This window comes from Mesocricetus auratus, unplaced genomic scaffold (assembly GCF_017639785.1).
Source record: "Mesocricetus auratus isolate SY011 unplaced genomic scaffold, BCM_Maur_2.0 Super-Scaffold_100125, whole genome shotgun sequence".
NCBI lineage: Eukaryota > Metazoa > Chordata > Mammalia > Rodentia > Cricetidae > Mesocricetus > Mesocricetus auratus.
Window position 1 is genome coordinate 683876 of NW_024429248.1, and position 21467 is coordinate 705342.

Here is a 21467-nt window from a genome sequence, read left to right on the forward strand (position 1 = left end):
CAAGGGTTGGTAATGAGGTGGTGCTTGCCCACAGTTGAACAGGTAGACCCCGGACAGTCATCCTCCCAGAAGCATTTCCCGTGCAAGGTTTCAGCGTGCTTTACGCAAGGTTGCGGATTCAGAGAACTGTCGTCACGCTTCTCGTCACAGGTGTGTGTGTGTAGATCATAAAACTGGAAGAGTGACCTGTGAGGGGGAATAAAAGATCTTAAGGGAAGGGGTAAAAGGAGTAATGGGACACATCATAAGAAAGAAGGAGGAGGGAGTAATTTGGGAATGAAAGGGATCTCAGCAGGAAGGGGATGGAGGTGGGTGAGGGAATAAAAGGAGGACAAAGTGTACTGACAGACACGTGTGAAGACACCACCCTGTGGTGAAACCCAGAGCTCTGCACACTAGCCCAAAGCAGTGACTGAAAACAAGCTTCCCTGGGAGGCTGGAGCTTCGCCTGGATGCTTGCCCTTCTCATTTGGCCTTGCCTGGGTCTCGCACCCCTACAGAATTATTTACAAAGAGTTTTCTTTACAACTTTATACTCTGTCGTCATAGTGTAATTCTCCCTGCTCAACCACTGGCCTTCTATGGCCTGCTTGAATGAGTGATTCAACTCAGAAGCTTAGTGCACAGGATCTAGAAGTTTCTGGCTACCAAGAGAGGGAGAAAGTGTCACAAAACTCAAAGTGTGGACTCAGAGTGGTGAGGACTGCCACCAGTGTGACGGAGGGACAAAGATCAGGCTGACAAAGAGGGGTTAAGAATGACTCTGCTGCAACATGTCAATGTGAGTGTCCTGCGCTGCCACCTGAGGCCATGGTGGTTTCTTGGTCCGTGCTGCCACTGAGGGCCTTGTCTGGGTCCATGATCCTACTTCAGCTGTGGTTTGTGTTGATGTCCATGGCCTGTTTTACTACCAAAGACCATGCAGATGTCCACGATCTGTGTTGCAGCCTGAAGCCGTGTTGATGTTCATGATCCAGGCTGCCTTCCAAAGCTTTGGTTAGGCCCATGGCTCAACTACAGCTAGGGGAGCTGTGTTCATGGTCTGTGCTGTCACCAGAAACCACGTGGAAGACCCTGATCGGTGTGCCTGCTGCTTGTAAGAGCAAGGAAGCTTCTTTTGCAGTGAAGTCGATGACTGCAGATGCGTAGTTGAAAAGGAGGGACGTGGACGGCTTCTGTAACAACCCCTACCATCCCAACACCCCCCAAAGTAGCAGCCTAAGCAGATGCCTTCGAATAGAACTCTTAAAAAGTGTGATAAGGATGCTGAAGTGTATCTCCCCACAACTGATGGTTTCTGGCTGGGGTGCAGGAAGGGGAAGAACTCAGTTCTTTTTAGGGGACAGGCCACTGAGAGTTTGACTCCAGTGAGTATATAGATAACACAAACTGGACTTGTTTATATTTATTTTTACTTTTTCTATTTAAAAAATGTTGTGGGGGAGTCACAAGGGTAGATGTGGATATGGGAGAACTGGGAAGTGAGTGTAATCGGGGTACATGATATGAAATTCCCAAAGAATCGGTAAAAAACATATGTTGATAAAAATAAAAAGAATGACGGAAGACAATTCTAGTGAGGATAGCACAGAATCAGGGAGGAAAAGAAAAAACCTGTAGGGGGCACCTGGATTTGAACCAGGGACCTCTTGATCTGCAGTCAAATGCTCTACCCCTGAGCTATACCCCTGGCCTTGAAGATGTTATAATTAATAGCCTTTACCTGAATGAAATACCATAAACAAGGCAGACCTATAACTTGGGTGGTGCTGCAGATCCTCTCTGACTTCCTCCTCCCTCTTATGAGAAAGTCCTCTTTGCTACTTCTCACACATGACTACTGACTTCATCCTCCTGACTTGTTGGGTTTTACAATTGAGGGCACCCTTAAACCAGTCAGAAAGTCATCTTCAACGATAACAACAATAGAGTACTTGCTGTATCAGCTGCTCTGGGTTGGGTACTGGACTGTCAGTAAGTGACTATGTCTTCCCTTGCAAGGAACAGAATTTCAGAGCTTTTGGCTTGGTGTTTATCTAATAAACAAACCAAGGGTCTTGATAATTTGTCAAGTGCACAGGCAAAATACAGAATTCATGTGAGTGGAATAATGGATATTTCTGGCTTTTTAACAATGTACTGTTGTTTATATTTTATCTGTTCATATCAAGCATATTGCTCTTGTTTAAAAAAAAAAGTTAGCCAGGTATGGTAGAGATCACAACACTCCAAATGCTGAGGCAGGATTCTGAGTTTGAGGTTAGCCTAGACTACTTGGTGAGGCTGTGGTTTTTATTGTTGTTGTTTTGTTTTAGTTCGTTGGGAAAGACTGTGTCCTGATTTTAATCGGCAAAGAAGCTATCGGCATGTCCAATAGAGACCACTGGTTGAAAACACGATGGCAGCTTCGTAGGACGGAGTGCAACATGGTCATAAAAATCAAATGGGTCTAGGGAGCTATCAAGGAAAGATGTTTCAGTGAGACCATTCCACAGGAAAAGGACACTGCCGCTGTGTGTAGTGTGAGCTCATTCTGGTTTTTGTTCTTTGTCTTCGTTTTTAACTTGGTTTGTTCTGGACTTTTGAAACAGGACCTCAGAATGTAGCGCAAGTTGTTCTTGAACCCTTGGCCCTCCTCTTTTCTCAGCCTCCTGAGTTCCGGGATTACAGGCAGTCGCCACCCTGGTCACCACCGTTTTAACTTTTAAAATCGCAGTGTGTTGGTTACTTTTCTTATTGCTTTGGCCAAACGTATGAAAAACCCAACTCAAGGAAGGAAGGAGGGGCTTATTTCAGGTTGTAGTTTGTAAGGAAACACTCCATCACGCCACAGTTGGCCACGCTATATCTGCAGTTGGAAAATGGAACCTGACACATGCTGGTGCTCAGGCTGCCTTCTCCAGGACCCCAAACCGTAGGTGGCAATGGTGCCACCTACAATCACCACCCCAACTAAACCTTAGACAGCAGTCCCTCACAGGCACTCCAGAGCTAGGCTAGTAATGATTCGTTCCATGGGCATGCCAAAAGGCTTGTCTCCTAGGTGATCCTAGATCCTATCTAGTTGACAGTCAGTATTAACCACCCCAGACGGTGTTATTCAAAATAAACAAAAACACTCGAGCTGCTGAGATGGCTCAGTGGTAAAGACAGCCATTGTCAAGGTTGAGTACCCGAGTTTGATCCCCAGGACACACATGGTGGAAGAACAGGACCGATTCTCGAAAGACGTCCTTTAATACATCCACGTGTGCACCATGTCAGACACTGGTGCGTGAAGACGCCAAGGAAGTGCAGATGCCCCTGACTACAGGAGCCCGGCTGCTGCAGGATCAGACGTTGCTCTCTTTTCCAGCTGTGTCAATAATTCAGGCTTATCGGGCTAATGGAAACAGGATCGTTGGCAGGAGTGTGAGTAGTTCATGGCACAAATGGGGGTGGGGGCTGGTGTCACAGATCCATGAATTCAGCAGCTTGGTTAGAGAGTTACTGGAGCTGCACCATGGACACTAGCCATAGTCATTGGCTGCTGTTGTGGCATGAGCTTTGTCCCCTCCAGGATGATTCAAAGCCACCCACCATCTATGCAACTTCCTTGGCACTCATGGTGAGGTCATGCCGTTGGACAAGGCATTGTCTCTTATGCTGGATAATGCCACAATCAAATTGATGGGGCTGTCAAGACCAGAAGTCTGTCCAAATACGTATGTTTGATGTGCATGCATTTTTGGGGGGATGTGACCATATTTTAACCTGCAGACTTTGAGAAAAGCCCATTTCCCTCCATGAGTTGTATTAGTAGTCTCCGCAGTTGTTGAAGTCTTAAGAGGGAAAAAACACCACTCACGTCTCTGAGGAAGAGGAAACGTCATCTCCTATAGACTGGGGTGCCAGATGAATTTGGTCTGACATCCCTGTCGTTGTCTCCCTTCACCCTCCTGTCTTATTCTCTCTGTACAGCCTTGATGAACACACACATCCACATCCATGTACCATATCTACCACTGTTGTCTTCTCTCATCAAACTCCCATGCTGAATTCATGTGGACTAGAAACAACGTGTGTTCATTGAGGAAAAGGCAAGGGGGCAACCGGATTTGAACCGGGGAACCTCTTGCTCTGCAGTCAGATGCTCTACCACAGAGCTATGCCCTTACCTCTTTCATATATGTATAATAAATATTCTAAGCGTGCATGGCCACTCCCAGACTGTTGACATTTGACATGTACACTTGTCAGTGCTCTGCCGTAATCTGCTTCCTCTTGTGACGCCCAGCTCTTACCTACCTCTGCACGCCTGACTGTCACATCCTCATGACCAGGGCCCTCCTGCCCTAGTTCCCAGGTGAGGCAGGCACATTAAACATCTTGGAATCCCTGGGCTGGAGAGTTGTCTCAGTGGTGAAGAGAGTACTTGTTACTATTGTGGAGGACCCAGGTTCAATTCCCAGCACCCAGAAGTTTACAACCATCTCTAACTCCAGTCCAAGGGGAGTTGATTCCCTTTTCTGACCTTGGCAGACACTAGGCACATAGATATTTATGCAAGTAAAACAGCCAAGCATATAAAATGATAAAAATTAATCATGGCATTCTACAGATAAATGTCATTTAGACTCACATACAAGAGCTCAACCCAGAAAGCTGGCTGTTCAACAGATCCTTTGGAGGTAAAAGACGGGGCAGGTCTGGGCAAAAGTTCTTGGTACTCATCTTGAAAATTAATGAAGACTCTTTGGGAAGGAGAGTTTGGGGTAACATGTGTCTGTCAATCTTAAAGATAATTCTCACTCATAGCCTGTCCCACGCTACCGTCTCGCCAGCAAGAACGACGCGGCACACTTAGGATCCTTCTGCAGAACAGCTTTAATGCGTCTTGAGAGGGAGAGCATAAGGTTACAGAGCAGAGACCCAGGGAGCAAAAAGCCCAACCCTTATATAGCTCAGCAGTCCCCGCCTCGGATGTGTCATCTCCTGACTGGCTCCTGCTCGTCAGCCCATATGACGCCTCGGGAGAGGCAGAGAGTAAGGGATGGAAAAGTAGCAGGCACGTGCACACCAAGGTTGTTTACTCCAACCGACAACGGATGTCGGCGCCATCTTGTAACGGAGAATGTGGGGGCGGCTCCCCACAATAGCCAGATTAAAGATATTTATTTGATCTGTGACCTTCCATATTGTAGGCATGAAAAAAATCAGTCATTAAATTCACTTCAAAATGTGACACACCTGATTAGTAACCAAATCATAACCAGAATCTGCATTTATGCTTAAGTGACCTCTCTGAAAGGTGTCCCTGGGGCAGGATGAAAAGGAAATTTTCCTAGTGCTCCACCGGCAAGAATAGGTGCAGCTAGAGAACATAAAAACCGGAGTCAGGAACTTGTGATCCTCAGTCCAGGAACAAGTGATGCTCAATAAGCAGGAAGAAGGCTAACCAGCATCGTTCCAGCATCAGGAGAAAACTTCAGTCCCGAGCTCTAGAGCAGAGAGCTGAGTTCTCATAGCGAGTCACCACCCCAAGCGATAATGTGACTCCACACAGGTCACTTTTTAGCCATGCCCACAGTTTCCAGGTCTTCTCCACAGTCAGCTCTCCTGCACACTTGGTCATTATGTGTCCTCACAGCATCCTATACCCCCTCTGGTGTGACTGAAGTTACTAGTTGGGGCATCACAGGTGTTCAACTAGCCATACCATTCTGCAGTGCATGTTGCCGTAAGTTCCAGCCCATGCTACCTGATACTCAGGGTCACTGGATGTTGGCATGGATGTTAGCAGAAGACTATACTCCCCTACAGGTAAAGGAGTGACCTGTTTTTATTAAGGGTCAGAGTCTCCATTGTCTGAAGGCTACTTTCCAATCTATAGTGAAAACCTGAATCCCCTCAATAAACCAACTATCTGCTTGCTGTAGACAAAGTCTCCAAGGGGACTAGATATGACCAGGCTCTCCCATACGTGGTAATTTCTTTGCCGTTCAATATAGAAACCAAAACATTCTTGTATCCCAAATGGCTTTATTGCAAGAATCCATATTTGACCATACAAAACACAAATGCCTGTTTTTTTGTATAAATACAATGAATGATGAAATGTGTTCTAGGCAATTATTTTTAAAGACCATAAAAGACAGGATGGTAAAAGCCACAAGTTGAACTTCTAATGTATGCTCTATCTACTATCTATAACTGCAATGGGTTCTGAGAGTTTCTATCAAAAAGCCACTTGTTCTCTAACCATGTTTTCAGTTTTGAGATAGTCTATATTATTTTTCATTTTTGTCTGCAGAATTTTTCTTCCAAAGCTTGAATAACATATGGCACTAAACACAACACATAACTTCACTTACCCCTTACTGCCTTGCTAGTTCTCCCACTGCAACACTCCACCCCTGGACTTAGAGCTATCTTTCTGAGTCACAGACCTTAGTGGCAGGGATCAGAAGACCAATCTTATCCCTTCCTGGGGAGAATTCTTGGATAGAGAACAGAAAAAAATGGAAGAAGCTAAGAGGTGCTGAAAAGGAATTATCTGTCCCTTAAAGGTGCTGGCGTGGTCCAGTTACAGGCATTTTACACATCAACGTGTCACACACAGATGCTTGTAGATATGAGTGAAGGTCCAGAGCACAGAGTTGCAGACAGACCTGAGCTGAGGTAGCCAGAGCTGAGGAGGCTCCAGGAAGCTCTGTAAGGCTGTGTCTCATCTTAGCTGCTTCTAGAAACAACTGGGAAGCATTTATAGTACCTTAGCTCCACCCAGGGTGTTCTAATTATTTGAGGTGAGGCCTGGGAAATGGAATTTTTATAGACACTTTGATTAATCATAATTTATTTTGGATGGAAAACCACAATAATAAAGCCTTAATATTTGCTGTTTTCAAGAAGACAATTTCTAACTCAACTCTGTTATGTCGTACGGAAGAAGAAATTAAAATTCAGGTATCTATATTTAAAAATGTAAAAAACTAGGCATAAGTAGGGGGCACCCGGATTTGAACCAGGGACCTCTTGATCTGCAGTCAAATGCTCTACCCCTGAGCTATACCCCCTAGTTATTAATGAATGGCTTAAGTAATATACTTCACTTCCAGGATTACAGCCACATCACTTGCACCCTATGCATCATCACTTTGGAACTTTTAGGCTGAAGTCAGAGGAAACACATCAGTCTACTGAATAAAAGGTCACAGGCTTCTTTCCTTAGAAACCCTGCAGCCTATGTTCTCCCAGCCTTCAATCCCCAGGATTAGACAGTCCTGGAGAGGAACCGCGCAGTCCAGCTTTGAATCCATCAAGGTGTGACTTACAAACAGAGACTCCACAGGGTCGGGGTTTTCATCCTGTCAAATGTGATGACAAACTCAGACCTGACTTTCCTGGACTAATTTTAGGTTCAGGGAACTTGCTGTAGAATTATGGGCTAGGACAAAAGATGATCACTTCTCACTCGGTTAATAAAGACAGAGAAGGATGAGGAATAAAACCCTCCAATAAATAGTTGAAAGCAGACTTTGGAAACCCCAAACCATTAATGGACCAACAGTCACAAAGGTCTAGAGTCAGGAAATATTACCAGACTAACACATGTGACCTTAAGTTAGTGGTCGACAAAGCCCTATTCCATCTAGAGAAAGTGTCTATACATGGAGGTGTCTGCCTAGCCATGGCTTTTCTCTGCTAGATCCTTAGCCTATCCTTGCATAAGTTTATATTCCCTTACTTATTATATTTTAGAATAAGTAAATCATGGTGTATGTTATATCGGATTGGATGCCTTTCTTTATCTATTTTATAATCACATTTTCTTGTTAATCTGGCCTATTAGTTTGGATTTCTCTACAAATTCTTGACACTAGAATTTGAAGGCAAGTTGCTAGGCAGTGGTGGTGCATACCTTTAGTCCCAGCACTTGGTAGGCAGAGGCAGGTGGATCTCTGTGAGTTCCAGGACAGCCTGATCCACTGAGTTCTGGGACAGCCTGGGCTGTTACACAGAGAAATTCTATCTTAAAAAAAAAGGAAAAAAAAAAAGAAAAAAAGCAAGTAGTTTTGCTTTGCAGAAAAATCTAGGAAATACTGGTAGAGAACTCCTCAAAGCACTCCTCAAAGGTGGCTTGGTTATTACCTGTTACTCTCTCTTTTTTAAAAAAACAATGCTGAATTTGATTTATTAAAACTTTTATTTATGGTTTAGGAAAAAGACTAATAAGTGAGATTGGCCTACTGTTTTGTTTTTCTTATAATCTTTGATAATTTTTACAGCATCTCTAATTAGACTTACAAAATGAGTTGGGCTAAGCACCCCTTTTAAATTTTTTCTGGAATTGTTTATTTAAGTTCTTTCTGAACGTTTTGGTATACATGACACAATCTGTGCCTTGTGGAGTTTTTGTTTGTTTTAATAATTGTAACCTTTTAATGATAAATAGTTCTACTACAATTTTAATGTCTTCAATAGTTATCTATTATTTTTATTTCTTTTGATTTAAAATTAATTCCAGTATCATATCCTGGGTTTTTTTTTGAAAATTCCAAACCACTCTCTGTAATGTGTCCTAAGAAATGTCCTCAAATGAATGACCCACTTTGATGTTCCTGTGCAGCTTGCAGGGCTGCCTGAGGCTCCTGAAATACAGCTTTAACTCCAATCCATGTCTTAGAAAGGCACCTGACCATGTAATCATTAACCTCTGAACCTTAGGGGCATCATACTTCCTACACACACCCACACACACACACACACACACACACACACACACATCTTTGCACTCTAAAACATTCTTCACACAGTATTCTTTTTCCCCTCAACTGTCTGTCAGGTGGAATCTTACTACATGTTGCTTACACTCTCATCTTTAAAAAAATTGTCTTTTAATTATTCTTTGATAATGTCATACATATAAGCAATGTGTCCTGATCATATGCACCCCACCTCCCCTGCCACTTCCTATGGGAGCTCCCAACACATTCTTCCCCTGCTTCCATGTTCTCCCATTTCTTGCTGATGACCTGCCAAAGTCTGTTACTGCTGCCTGTTGACTGACATTCTGACTTGGTCTTGTACAGGTACCATAGCTGCGGTGTAGTGGCCATGTCTTGTGTAGTAGATGGAATCCCAGCACTCCTCCCCATTCTCCAGTTCTTACATTTTTTTTCTCTGTTCATCTTCTGATGTGTTTCCTGAGCCTTGGAGAGGAATTTGTTGGGAGCCAGATGTACTCAAGACTTGGTCAGAGGCCCTACAAAAAGACAAAGAGGACACTAGCTCTGTGTCCTTGCCTCGAGGCAGACTTGGTGAGGTCTATTTTGGGGATGGAACCAGAACCTTGAAGGAGTTAACCTGGATTTCCCTCTTTAAAGCTGTGGTTATCCTGTGTCTGAGGTATCCTGTGTTCTCCTTGCCAACGTTGTTTGATTTAGCTTTCTGCTGACCTTGGCCCAATTTTTCCCCGAAAACAGTACATAAGATGCTGTGCTTCCAGCTAAACACTGAACTGAACTCCTGGAATCCAGTTGTAGAGAGGGAGGAGTGATGAACAAAGGGGTCAAGACCATGCTGGAGGAACACGCAGAAACAGCTGACCTGAACAAGTAGGAGTTCATGGACCCCAGTCTGACAGCTGGGGAACCAGCATAGGACCAAACCAGGCCCCCTGAACGTGGGTGTCAGCTAGGAGGCCTGGGCAGTCTATGGGGCCTCTGGGCCCTGGCACGAGTATTTATCTCTAGTGCACACATGGACTTCGGGAGCCCATTTCCCATGGAGGGATACTCCCTTAGCATAGATACACAGGAGAGAACCTAGGCCCTGCCCCAAATGACTTGACAAGACTTTGATGATCCCTCATGGAAGGCCGCACCCTCCCTGGGGAGTAGATGGGGAATGGGATGAGGGGGGCATTCAGTGGGGACATGGGAGGACAGGAGGGAGAGGGAACTTGGATTGATATGTAAAATAAGATTGTTTATAATATAAATAGAATGTATTTTTAAAAAGATGCTGTGCTTCTTAGTAAGCTTGCTTGGGATAAAGCATAGCTTGCACAAGACCTCCTGACCCCAGCTTTTCTATCTTCTTTATCTTTTATTCCCCTGGTCCTCCCACCTAGGAACCTGTCACTGAAGAACGACCTGCTGGTTCAGGTCAGGAGTGGATACAGATGTCCAATTTAAGTCTGAGCACTCGGTAGCCACATACACTCAGTACTCTTAGTGCTGAGTACTGAATAGTCACATGCACTCAGTACTTGGACCAGTTATGAGTCTCTGCATGAACTTCTGATCACTGCAGAGAGAAGCTTCTCTGGCCAAGGTTAAGGGCAGCATTAGGATAGTAGAATAAACATATTTAAAGGACAGTTTGACAACATGTTATTTGGCAAAACAACAGTAGTAGATTCCTCTCTAGGACCTGTGACCTCCAAAGCTCTGGATTTTTGACCAGGTATGCAGAACGAGGTCTGCAGAATTCCTTCCTTCCTGTGGATCATGTCTCACAACCACTCCAAAAGCAGTTGGATACAGCCATATACTTCACACTAAATGGGCATATCTTGTCTGGCATGTCAGTGTTGCAGCACGCAGGGTTCATTGCAGGTATACTGTTGATGTCTGCTCTACACCAGAAGCTTGGGCAGCATCTTCCAAAACTATGAAAACCAGCCACCAGAGACGAAATACTCAGATAAGTCCCAGCTTCTTTTTTTCCATGTCCTACCACAAAAGTGTGTTGTGTCTTCAGCAAAGGGGTCTTAAGTCTAGTTCAGGGCATTCTCTTCTTTAAGACATCATTAACCCATGTGGCGCTAAGAAGAGGGTATATTCTTTTGTGTTTGGATGGAATGTTCTATAGATTTTCTGTTAATCCCAATTGGGTCATAACTTCTGTTAGTTCCTTTGTTTCTTGGTTAAGTTTATGTCTGGTGGCCCTGTTTAGTGGTGAGAGCTGGGTGTTGAAGTCTCCCACTATAAGTGTGTGAAGATTTATGTGTGATTTGAGCCTTAGTAATGCTTCTTTTATGAATTGGGTGTCATCATATTTGGGGTACAGATGTTCAGAATTGGGACTTCTCGTCAGTGTCACATGAAACCTTCTCTAAAATTGAATCGAACACATACTCAGCAACATAGCAAACCTCAAGAGGTACAAAAAAACTGGAATTAACAGCACAACTGAAAACTATAGAACAAAAAGAAGCAAACTCAGCTGGAGGAGTAGATGCCAGGAAACAATCAAATTAAGGACTGAAATAAATGAAGTAGAAACCAGGAAAACAATACAGAGAATCAATGAAACAAAGAGTTGGTTCTTTGAGAAAACCAACAAGATAGATAATCCTTTATCCAAACTAGCCAAAAGGTAGAGAGAGAGCATGCTAATTAAAAAATCAGAAATGAAAATGGGGACATAACAACGGACACTGAGGTAATCCAGAGAATCTTCAGATCATACTTTGAAAAACTCTACTCCACAAAATTCGAAAATCTAATGGAATTGGACAATTTTCTGGATAGATATCACTTACCAAAATTAAATTAAGAACAGATAAGCAATTTAAATAGAACTATAATACCTAATGATATAGAAGCAGTCTTCAAAAGTCTCCCAACCCAAAAAAAAATCCCAGGGCCAGATGGTTTCAGTGCAGAACTCTACCAGAAATTCAAAGAAGAGCTAATACCAATACTCCTCAAATTGTTCCACACAATAGAAGCAGAAGGGACATTGCCACATTCTTTTTTTTTATTGTAGAGACAGGGTTTCTCTGTATTGTTTTGGAGGCTGTCCTGGAACTTGCTCTGTAGACCAGGCTGGCCTTGAACTCACAGAGATCCATCTGCCTCCACCTCCCGAGTGATGGGATTAAGGGCATACACCACCAACACCCGGCTTAACTCACAATTTTTTACAAGGCTTCCATTACCTTGGTACCAAAGACACACAGAGACTCAACTAAGAAAGAGAAGTACAGGCCAGTCTCCCTTATGAACATTGATGCAAAAATACTCAATAAAATACTGGCAAATCAAATCCAAGAACACATCCGAAAAAATCATACACCATGATTAAGTAGGCTTAATCCCAGGGATGCAGAGATGCTTCAACATATGAAAATCTGTCAATGAAATCCACCATATAAACAAACTGCAAAAGAAAAACCACATAATCATCTCACTAGATGCTGAAAAAGCCTTTGACAAAATCCAACACCCCTTCATGATAATGGTCTTGGAGTGATCAGGAATAACAGGGACATACCTAAACATAATAAAAGCAATATACAGCAAACCAACAGCCAACATCAAACTAAATGGAGAGAAACTCAATGTGATTCCTCTAAAATCAGGAACAAGACAAGGCTGCCCCTCTCTCCATATCTCTTCAATATTGTATTTGAAGTTCTAGCTGGAGCAGTAAGACAACAAAAGGAGATCAATGGGATACAAATTGGAAAGGAAGAAGTCAAGCTATTTGCAGATAATATGATAGTTTACATAAATGACCCAAAAATTCTACCAAGGAACTCCTACAGCTGATAAACACCGTCAGCAAAGTAGCAGGGTACAAAATTAACTAAAAAATCAGTAGCACTACTATATACAGACAATAAGTGGGCTGAGAAATAAATCAGAGAAACATCACCCTTTACAATGGCCACTAACTACATAAACTATCTTGAGGTAACACTAACCAAACAAGTTAAAGACCTGTATAGTAAGAACTTTGATTCTTTAAAGAAAGAAATTAAAGAGGATGTCAGAAAATGGAAAGATCTCCCATGCTCTTGGATATGTAGGATCAATATAGTAAAATGCCAAAAGCAATCTACAGATTCAATGCAAAGTTCCAGCACAATTCTTCACAGACGTTGAAAGAATAATACTCAACTTTATATGGACAAACAAAAAACCCAGGATAGCCAAAGCAACCCTGTACAATAAAGGAACTTCTGGAGGCAATTTGTATCCCTTTGATCTCCTTTTGTTGTCGTATTGATCCAGCTAGAACTTCAAGTACAATATTGAAGAGGTATGGAGAGAGTGGACAGCCTTGTCTTGTTCCTGATCTTAGAGGAATTGCATTGAGTTTCTGTCTGTTTAGTTTGATGTTGGCTGTTGGTTTGCTGTATATAGCTTTTATTGTGGTTAGGATGTTCCTATTATCCCAGATCTCTCCAAGACCTTTATCATGAATGGGTGTTGGATTTTGTCAAAGGTTTTTTCAGCATCTAATGAGATGATCATGTGATTTTTGTTTCTCAGCTTGTTTATATGGTGGATTACATTGATGGATTTTCATATATTGAACCTTCCCTGCATCCCCGGAAAGAAACCTACTTGATCGTGGTGAATGATTGTTTTGATGCAGGTATCCTAATAGTCTCCTTTGCTAGATCTGGAGAGCTGTTCCATGGGCAAACACACTAAGGATACAGGAGCAAGCTGGTTCTGAGCTTGCCACTAATATCATAGCCTCAGCCCTTCTTGTCAAGTAGACTCCCAGGTAGAAGCTGGGAATTCAGAATATACCTCATCTCTTAGTGGCCAACTGAAGCAGAGTAAAGGTGATCCCTCTGTGATCAGAACACAGGATGGGGGTGATGAGTGGAGTTGGAAGAGCACGCAGGGACATGCATGCAAGCAAGTTCAGTGAGATCTTGGTGTGCTCAGGTGAGGGCTTGGAAGTGTGGGATTTGGGACCTGGAGTGACTATAGAGGGTAAACTACACACACCCTGAATTATGAAGCGTAGAAGGAAGCATCTGGGATTTTTAGGGAAAACTCCCAACTAATAGACACCTCCTAGTTTCACTGAGGTATGCGATAAGTTAACTACCAAAATGTTTAAGCAAGGGGGCACCTGGATTTGAACCAGGGACCTCTTGATCTGCAGTCAAATGCTCTACCCCTGAGCTATACCCCCACCTGCCTAGTAATGTCTCACAGGCACTCAGAACCTGCGTGGCCACTCCCTGGCTGTTAACATCACAGGTGTTGCCAGTGCTATGACATCATCTGCTTCCTCCTATGAGGCCCAGCCCAGAGCTGCCTCTGCACATGACTGCCTTGTCCTCAGGAAGGACTAGCATCCTCCTTTCTTTAGATCCTAGCTGAGGCAGTATCTCTAGGTTTAAGGGAAATATTTGATACCAGCCCTATATACGTGATAATAGATGTCTTCTGCCATTGCCCTCACTTTCAGATGGTTACTTAAGATGATGCTTCAATAAACTGAGGCCTTCAGTATTTACTGGGAGCCTTCCTGTTATGACTAGAAATCTCCGTCTTATCCTTAGCATCATTGGATAGCTAGGCCTCCTCTAATCCACACTCCCCAAATCGGGGTCAGACCTGGGTCTGTTTGGCTGGTTCCAATCTCAGCCCCAAAAACATCAGTCCAGAATAGTTAGTTTCTGCAGCATGGGGCTAGTATAGACCAGACCATGATAAATAAGGAGTTTCCTTAATGCCCATCATCCTTTTGAAGTAATTGGTGCTTTCAGGAGCAGATGTGTCTCATTGTCCAGAAAAGTCTAAATTCTTTAAACATTTTAAATGCCATATTCTGTTAAGTCTTTGAAGTGTTTGAAGATTATCTCCCAACTGAAATACATCTCTGTATATCTACAAAACTATAATTTTATGTATTTTATTAATATTAATCTGTATTTCTTAATTATATATTACATTTTCAATTGAGCTGTATCAACACAATGCCTTAAACAAGAGTAGAAATATGCATACAGTATAACAAAATTAACCTTAAATTTGTATTAATAAGCTAAAATTTATACCAATGTAAAATATGTAAGAGTAACAGTTGTTCTTTGGATTAAAGTACATTTAATAATCTATCCATTTTCCCATACTAATAATCTATCCTTTTCCCCATCATTTCTATATCATACGACTTTTCTTCTTTAGAAGGAGATTGGCTATACCCAATAACAATTTATCACCAAACCACCTTAACAAAGACAAACATCCATAATCCATTTTTTGGTGAATGTGGGTGTGTAGTTTTCTAGGCTATTTCCTGCTGATTGGGAGTTATGGTAACATTATGGAGTCCCTGACAAAATTTAGGATTATGATCAAGTCCTGACTGGAATATTTTGTGAGGCTGGATCATCTCAGCCAATCACTTTGAAGTCACTGTGGATGTAGAACTCAGAGAAAACTGCAACAGGGGAAATCTGAGACGTTGGATCATCTGCGCCATCAGCTCCCATCAGAGATTTTTCAGGGAATCTTCCTCGATCAAACCATATTAACCTGGAAGGAATCCACAGCTTCTCATCTTCTGTGGAAACAAAAAAACCCCTAATTTCCTGAAGCAACACGTCCTTAGTCCCAAATTTTGAAGTCAAGATACCTTTATGTTGCTTCAGCTTAGCAGGCCACACAATCAAATGTTTTTCTGTAGCTAGCTCATTAACAGTCAAGAAACTTAAGGAAAACACAATAATATACATAATCTAGACTCTGTGTATTTTCCATCTTTATATGGTCCATTTATCACATTTTTTACTCTATTTGTCCTCGAAGGACCCCAGTTTATTACCCTTAAATTATTTTGCGTTTTTACCTCTGATTCTGTCTCTTATATCCTCTCTCTCCCAGGTCCATACACATTTATAAAACACATTGTGACTCCTTTAGAGAGCTTTTTATCTGAATATGTTCTAATTGAATATCGGTAATCCTTTTCTGACCAGGAGAGTTTTTAAAATGTTAAGTGGGCATGGCTAGGACCAATGCCTTGGTTTTTGCTGTTGGCCCCAACATGATGGGGGTACTTTTACCACCAGCTCTGGGAGCCATACTACTGCCCCAACCTTGGTATAGGCCACCACAAAACACTTTGTACCACACTGCCCATAAACCTTTTTTTTTTGTCTGCATGAGTAAAAGCTAAATCTGCCACACGGGATGCTGTGTGCCTTGGAGACGCCCCTATGTACCATGGCAGAAATCTGCCATGCTCTGCTCAAGCCTGAAATCCACAGCATCTCTGCACAGTGGCCTGTATGAAAGCATGAGACTAGGAAGCCCAGTGTGGCTACATTTCTGTTTGTTTGAAACCCTTTTTAAAAAGCTTCTTTAGGTCTTATGTGGAGCCACACCAGACGTTGAGTGCCATACGAGAAAGACACAAAAGAAAGCCCTGCGGAACTTTACCAAGACAGGGTAGGACAGCCCTTCAGAATATCCTGCCTCACAGAACAGTCTGTCCGATATGCTAGGCCAGTAGGGCAAAGATGGATGCCCCAACATTGGAGAGGAACCTTGGGTGACTGTCCAGGCAGCCAGATGCTTCTGTAATTTTTCTGTAATTTTTGGAAGTCACTTGCTTGTACTTCCAGCTTGTTCAAGCAATATTATTTCCTTCTCAAGTCTCTGATGGAGTTGAAGACTATATAGTTATAGTCATAGTTTTCCTTGATTCCAGATTTGGAAAAGAAATTCACTAAGGAAATGTAAAGTGTGTAAGATTGAGACACATAAAAAAATAGGTTTGGTAATGCAAGTTATAGAAAGTGAATTAGGTACTACCTTTTGGACTCACCAAGATAGGATAGATGTGGGGAATTTTCTCTGAATTTGTCAATTGTTAATGGACAAGACATTGTTGATGTATTTGCTGCCTGCATATATTATGTATAGTTTTGTACTTGTTGTACAGTTTTTCTTGTGTTAGTTATAACCCTTTTTATTTTTAGACAAAAAAGGGAAATGTGGTGATATCTTGTTTATACTCTAACAAATAAAGCTTGCCTGAAGATAAAAGGGCAGAGCTAGTCACTAGCTAACCACAGAGGTCTGGAGGTATGTACAGACAGATAGTCAGGAAGTGAGATACCTGGGCAGAAAGAGGAATATAGGCAGCAGAAGACAGGAACTCAATCTCTTTTCAATCTCAGGATTTTGTACAGATAAAAGCGCTACTGGCTGGCTGTTCCACTTCTCTGATCTTTCAGCTTTCAACCCCTAATATGTGACTCCAGGCTTTTATTATTAAGACCTTTTAGAACTTGTGTTACATAGGTTCATACTGTGAAGGTGGTCAGTTTCCAAAAAAAAAATCACATGGAAAGGGGGCACCTGGATTTGAACCAGGGACCTCTTGATCTGCAGTCAAATGCTCTACCCCTGAGCTATACCCCCACTGGGACCAGCATACCCAGTTAATGAATTTCATCTGAGTGGTGATATGTTCTAACTATAAAGTTAAATTACAGGTTCTCTCAGACCTACTTTCCAGAAGCAGCCAGACCTGACTGGTCAGATGCCTTCCTCAGCTCTGCAGCTTTCAGGCCCATCCTTGATTAGCATCCTCAGCCAATTAAATGGAGAGGAGTAGTCTGCAGACCTGAGTCCATTTCACACTGCTATCTTGGGTTAGCTCCTGACCTATCCAACTGCCTTCCACCTGGGTCCTCAGACACCGTTCCCCACCTTCCCTGAAGACTGACTGAGCTGCCACTCAAGGTTCTCATAGGGCCCCAGCCCATATTGTCAGCAGCAATCCCTGTCTCCCTGGTACAGCAGCTGAGCCAGACTTTAGCCTTTGACGATGAACCAAGTGATCAGAGAACCAAAGAGAAGAAGCTCACATGGGAAATGCCCACCCTCCACAGACAGCCTGGTTCTGGGCTTTGTCTCCTTGGTTCTGACCACATGTTCAGCAGACAGCATGGAGGGAAATAATTCATGGTTTGTATTTCCTTTCTGGTCACTGATCACTGGTTGTCTGTATGGCTGCCGTGCCTGAAAAATTCAGAAGAATTCTTCATCTTGTCTTTGCCTTCTCTTTAAGAACCCAACAGAACCACAGATACTTGGTATATGCAGGAAGAGAGCAGACAACAAGAATAGGAGAGATATTGAGCATGTAGGAAGAAATGGGAAGCAGTCATGCATCCTCACGATGGGCGGACCTGTAGCTCCTAGCTCTGCTGAGGACCATAACTGCAATAAATGGAAGAAATATAGGACTGAGTGAGTATGATAACTGCTTGGGTAAAAAACTGTAAAGAAATAAAGTTTTGATAGGGAGCACCTGGATTTGAACCAGGGACCTCTTGATCTGCAGTCAAATGCTCTACCCCTGAGCTATACTCCCTCTCTGTCAGAAATGTTTAATAAATGCTTTCCACCTTCGTAAGTCACACTCTCCATTCCTACAACTTAATTGTTTTTGTTTGTCTCACAAGATTTGGTATTACTGGCACTGCTGCCTCCATAAGCTCATGCCAGAAAGATACCTCTCCAGTGTCTCCAACTCAGCCCCCTATTGTCATGGCATCTCCCTCCTACACACAGATCAGCCTGTGGGGACAGCACAACTGGAGACAGAGAGACATAAGCCACTGCAAAGGACCTTAGATTTACATGTACGTCTTCTTCAGGTCTATTCAATCCCTCAGTGTGAAGAGATCCTGCCAAACTTCTTTGGGGAACTATTTGGTACATACATGTGACGACATCTCTCTCCAGCCTGTGGATGAACTGTGTGTTAGCCCCTGAGGGTAGTTTCTTATTAGATGGTGAAGATGTCTCTTCACCTGAGTTGGTCATCGAGGAGCTATGACAGCAGAGCAGGAGGACACAGAGGGTCAGGGAATGCTGAAGCTGTGGTCTCCACCCTGTCCTTCAGGTCTATCACAACACAGACTCATTGCCATATGCTTTAATCAACATATATGGCACAATTCGATTATTTTGAAAACTCACTATTATTGTAAAAGATTTTTGAGAAAAAAATCACAGGTATCTGATGAGGGATAGCGAGTCACACCAAGTATTCAGGGAAGGGAAGTCGTATGATACTTTATTAGAGAGAGAGAAATCACTTACATGAGAAGCTGAGAACTGACATCAGCGCTCTGCTGGTCTGTGACCTCGACTGCAACTCCAAGAGAGCATGACCCCTCCTTCCTTGACCTTTATCTCTGCCTCCCCCCCCCATACCTGTGATCATGCCCAAACGGGTGTGGTCAGTGCTGCAGGTACGTGAGATCTCTACCTACAAGTCCCCTTTTAGTCTAAAGAAAAGACTTATACTTGAAACAAACTGGATTGTCTCAAACATATATAAAGCATATATTCATAGAAGGTGATAAACAAATTATAATCTACCTATATATCCTATCCTAAGTATATCGATCCCATCTCAACCCTAAACTTATCTGAACGAGATGCCCAAGTATGCACATCTCTTTCCAATCCCAACCCTAGATAATTTAAAACTAACCCTAACAGGTGTAAATTATCCTGTAATATCAACAGTAGGGAAAGGGGTGTAGTGTTTTCAAAATCACTTCCTGTTGAAATGGGACAATGATAACATCACGGGATCCTGTAGGAAGAAAATGTTTGTGTAGTGTAAGTCTCAAGTGAACTAGCTACAACATTTGTACTCAGTCTCTGTTTGACGGGGGATGCTTGGTTGGAGTTCTTGACTGAAGTTCTAATGTTCACTGAAGCTCTTGTTTGAGGCTCTGGCCAGATTATAGAAGGCTCACTATATCAGTTAATTAGTCTGGAGTTATGTAGAGCAATGTAGTCCCAAACCGGTTTCAGTTCAGATGCAGCAAGTCAGAAAATGTGGAGTAGATGAAGTGGGGCCCCATTGTCTTTCTGAAGTTTTTGAAGATTGCTGTTGGGAAATTCTTTGTTGTCTATGGAAAACTCAAGCATTAATGTTAACAAAAACATTTCAACTTTTATATGTATGTATACCGGGAAAGGAAAAAATAAGGAACATAGTAAATATGAGGGAAATTAGACTTTCAGAGAAAGAACCGAGTAAAAACAGATGACAGTCCCTAGATTTTGTTTTCTTCGGTCTTACATCAATTGGCTCCTTGATATCATACAGGAACTCTGAATTTTGTTTTAAAAACATGCTTGGATTTAGAGGAGGAGAGCCAAATCCATCTCCAAAGCCAGTGATGGTTTAAGTGAATTGGGACCAAAAGAGTATTAGGAAGTAAAGAGAAATGGATTTTCTAAGGACGTAAGTTAAGAAAATTAGACATTGATATCAAATATTAGATTCTTTTCAGTTTGATGGTTCTTGTGGCTAGTCATCCTCTCTTCTTTAGGTGTCCACACATTGAGTGTCTTCTTGCTGTGTGTCTTGTGAAGACAAGAACAAAACATTTCCCTTTCCTTTGGTGAGGCCTCCATATACCTCGTGGAAGATGACTTTGTGGATGAACTGTCATCTTTCCTCCTCCCGAGGTTTCTCCTGTTTGGATTAAATCTTGATCAATTTTGATGAAATCCAAACCTTTTCTTGTCCTGCAGAAACAAAGGCAAAACCCCTTCCCCAACGTAACACATATCCTGGTTTCCAAACTGAGGTCATTGCATCCTTGAAATACACTGGTTCATTTAGTTCAGAAGTTTTTCCTGTAGTCCAGTGTCTTTCTGCAGCTGTTTGTCCTTTCTCATTAGCATTAAGAAAGTTATGACTTTCAGCAATGAACATGCATGTAATGCTGTGGTTGATAAAGGAGCAGGTTACTGACAAGGCGAGTCTACTAGATTGTTCATTCTGTTTTCTCGTCATTTTATTTCCGTTCTAATTTCTTTTTTACTTACTTTTGGGGGGTCTAAAAGGTTGGAGTGAAGATATGGGAGGAATGCAAAATGAATGGAATTGGGGTGCGTGGGGGGTGAAATACCTAAAGATTCAATAAAAAGTATGCTACAAAATATTTTCATTAATTATATTCACCCTCAACTCCTTCTTTTACCTTGTCTTCAAGGTAATCCATCCCACCTTTACATCCCCAACTTCGTGTCCTCCACTTTGTACTATCCCCATGCCTCTGTGTGTGTGGCCATCACTGGGAAATTGTTGACATACCACGAGTCACACCCTTAAAGAAAACTGTTTTCTCTACCTCATAAGCCATCAGTTTCTTAAGACCCAACCCTATGAGTTTGACTTTACAGGTGGATGTGTAGGAGGAGTTGAATGTAGGCTTCTGGGCATCAGTGTTTCTGTCCCAGCTGTGAACTGGGATTGGAGGGCACTGGTCATGAGGAGGAGTCAGACAGGTGTGCAGTTGACTCAGGGCTGAGCCTCACAGGAGAAAGCAGATGACAGCAGAGTACTAGCAAGTACAAATTACAGGTTCAAAGATGTTTATTAGATATACACGAAGCAGATGGGGGTATAGCTCAGGGGTAGAGCATTTGACTGCAGATCAAGAGGTCCCTGGTTCAAATCCGGGTGCCCCTTGCCTAAATATTTTGACAGTTAACTTACCACTTTAACTGTGGTGAGGACCTCCGTGAGGCAAGGAGGTCTCCAGTAGTTGAGGTTTCTTGAATAGACTTCAGAATCCCCCTCTCTGGGTTCCATAATACAGTAATTTGATATCCTAAAAGAGGATGACTTAGCTTGTTAACAACTTTCACCCATGGTTACAAATACTTATCACT

The 21467-nt window shown here is 42.5% G+C and overlaps 1 long non-coding RNA gene and 6 other non-coding genes across 7 annotated transcripts in view; 1 reads left to right on the plus strand and 6 right to left on the minus strand.

Moving 5' to 3' along the window:
* LOC110339510 overlaps positions 1 to 21467 on the minus strand; it is a 205045-nt gene that overhangs the window by 109972 nt on the left and 73606 nt on the right. The window lies entirely within an intron of this gene.
* On the minus strand, positions 1619 to 1690 carry Trnac-gca. Its single transcript has one exon. It is a non-coding gene; the product is annotated as a tRNA-Cys (tRNA).
* On the minus strand, positions 6984 to 7055 carry Trnac-gca. The gene has a single exon. It is a non-coding gene; the product is annotated as a tRNA-Cys (tRNA).
* On the minus strand, positions 13858 to 13929 carry Trnac-gca. Its single transcript has one exon. It is a non-coding gene; the product is annotated as a tRNA-Cys (tRNA).
* On the minus strand, positions 17103 to 17174 carry Trnac-gca. Its single transcript has one exon. It is a non-coding gene; the product is annotated as a tRNA-Cys (tRNA).
* Trnac-gca lies at positions 18061 to 18132 on the minus strand. The gene has a single exon. It is a non-coding gene; the product is annotated as a tRNA-Cys (tRNA).
* Positions 21193 to 21264, plus strand: Trnac-gca. The gene has a single exon. It is a non-coding gene; the product is annotated as a tRNA-Cys (tRNA).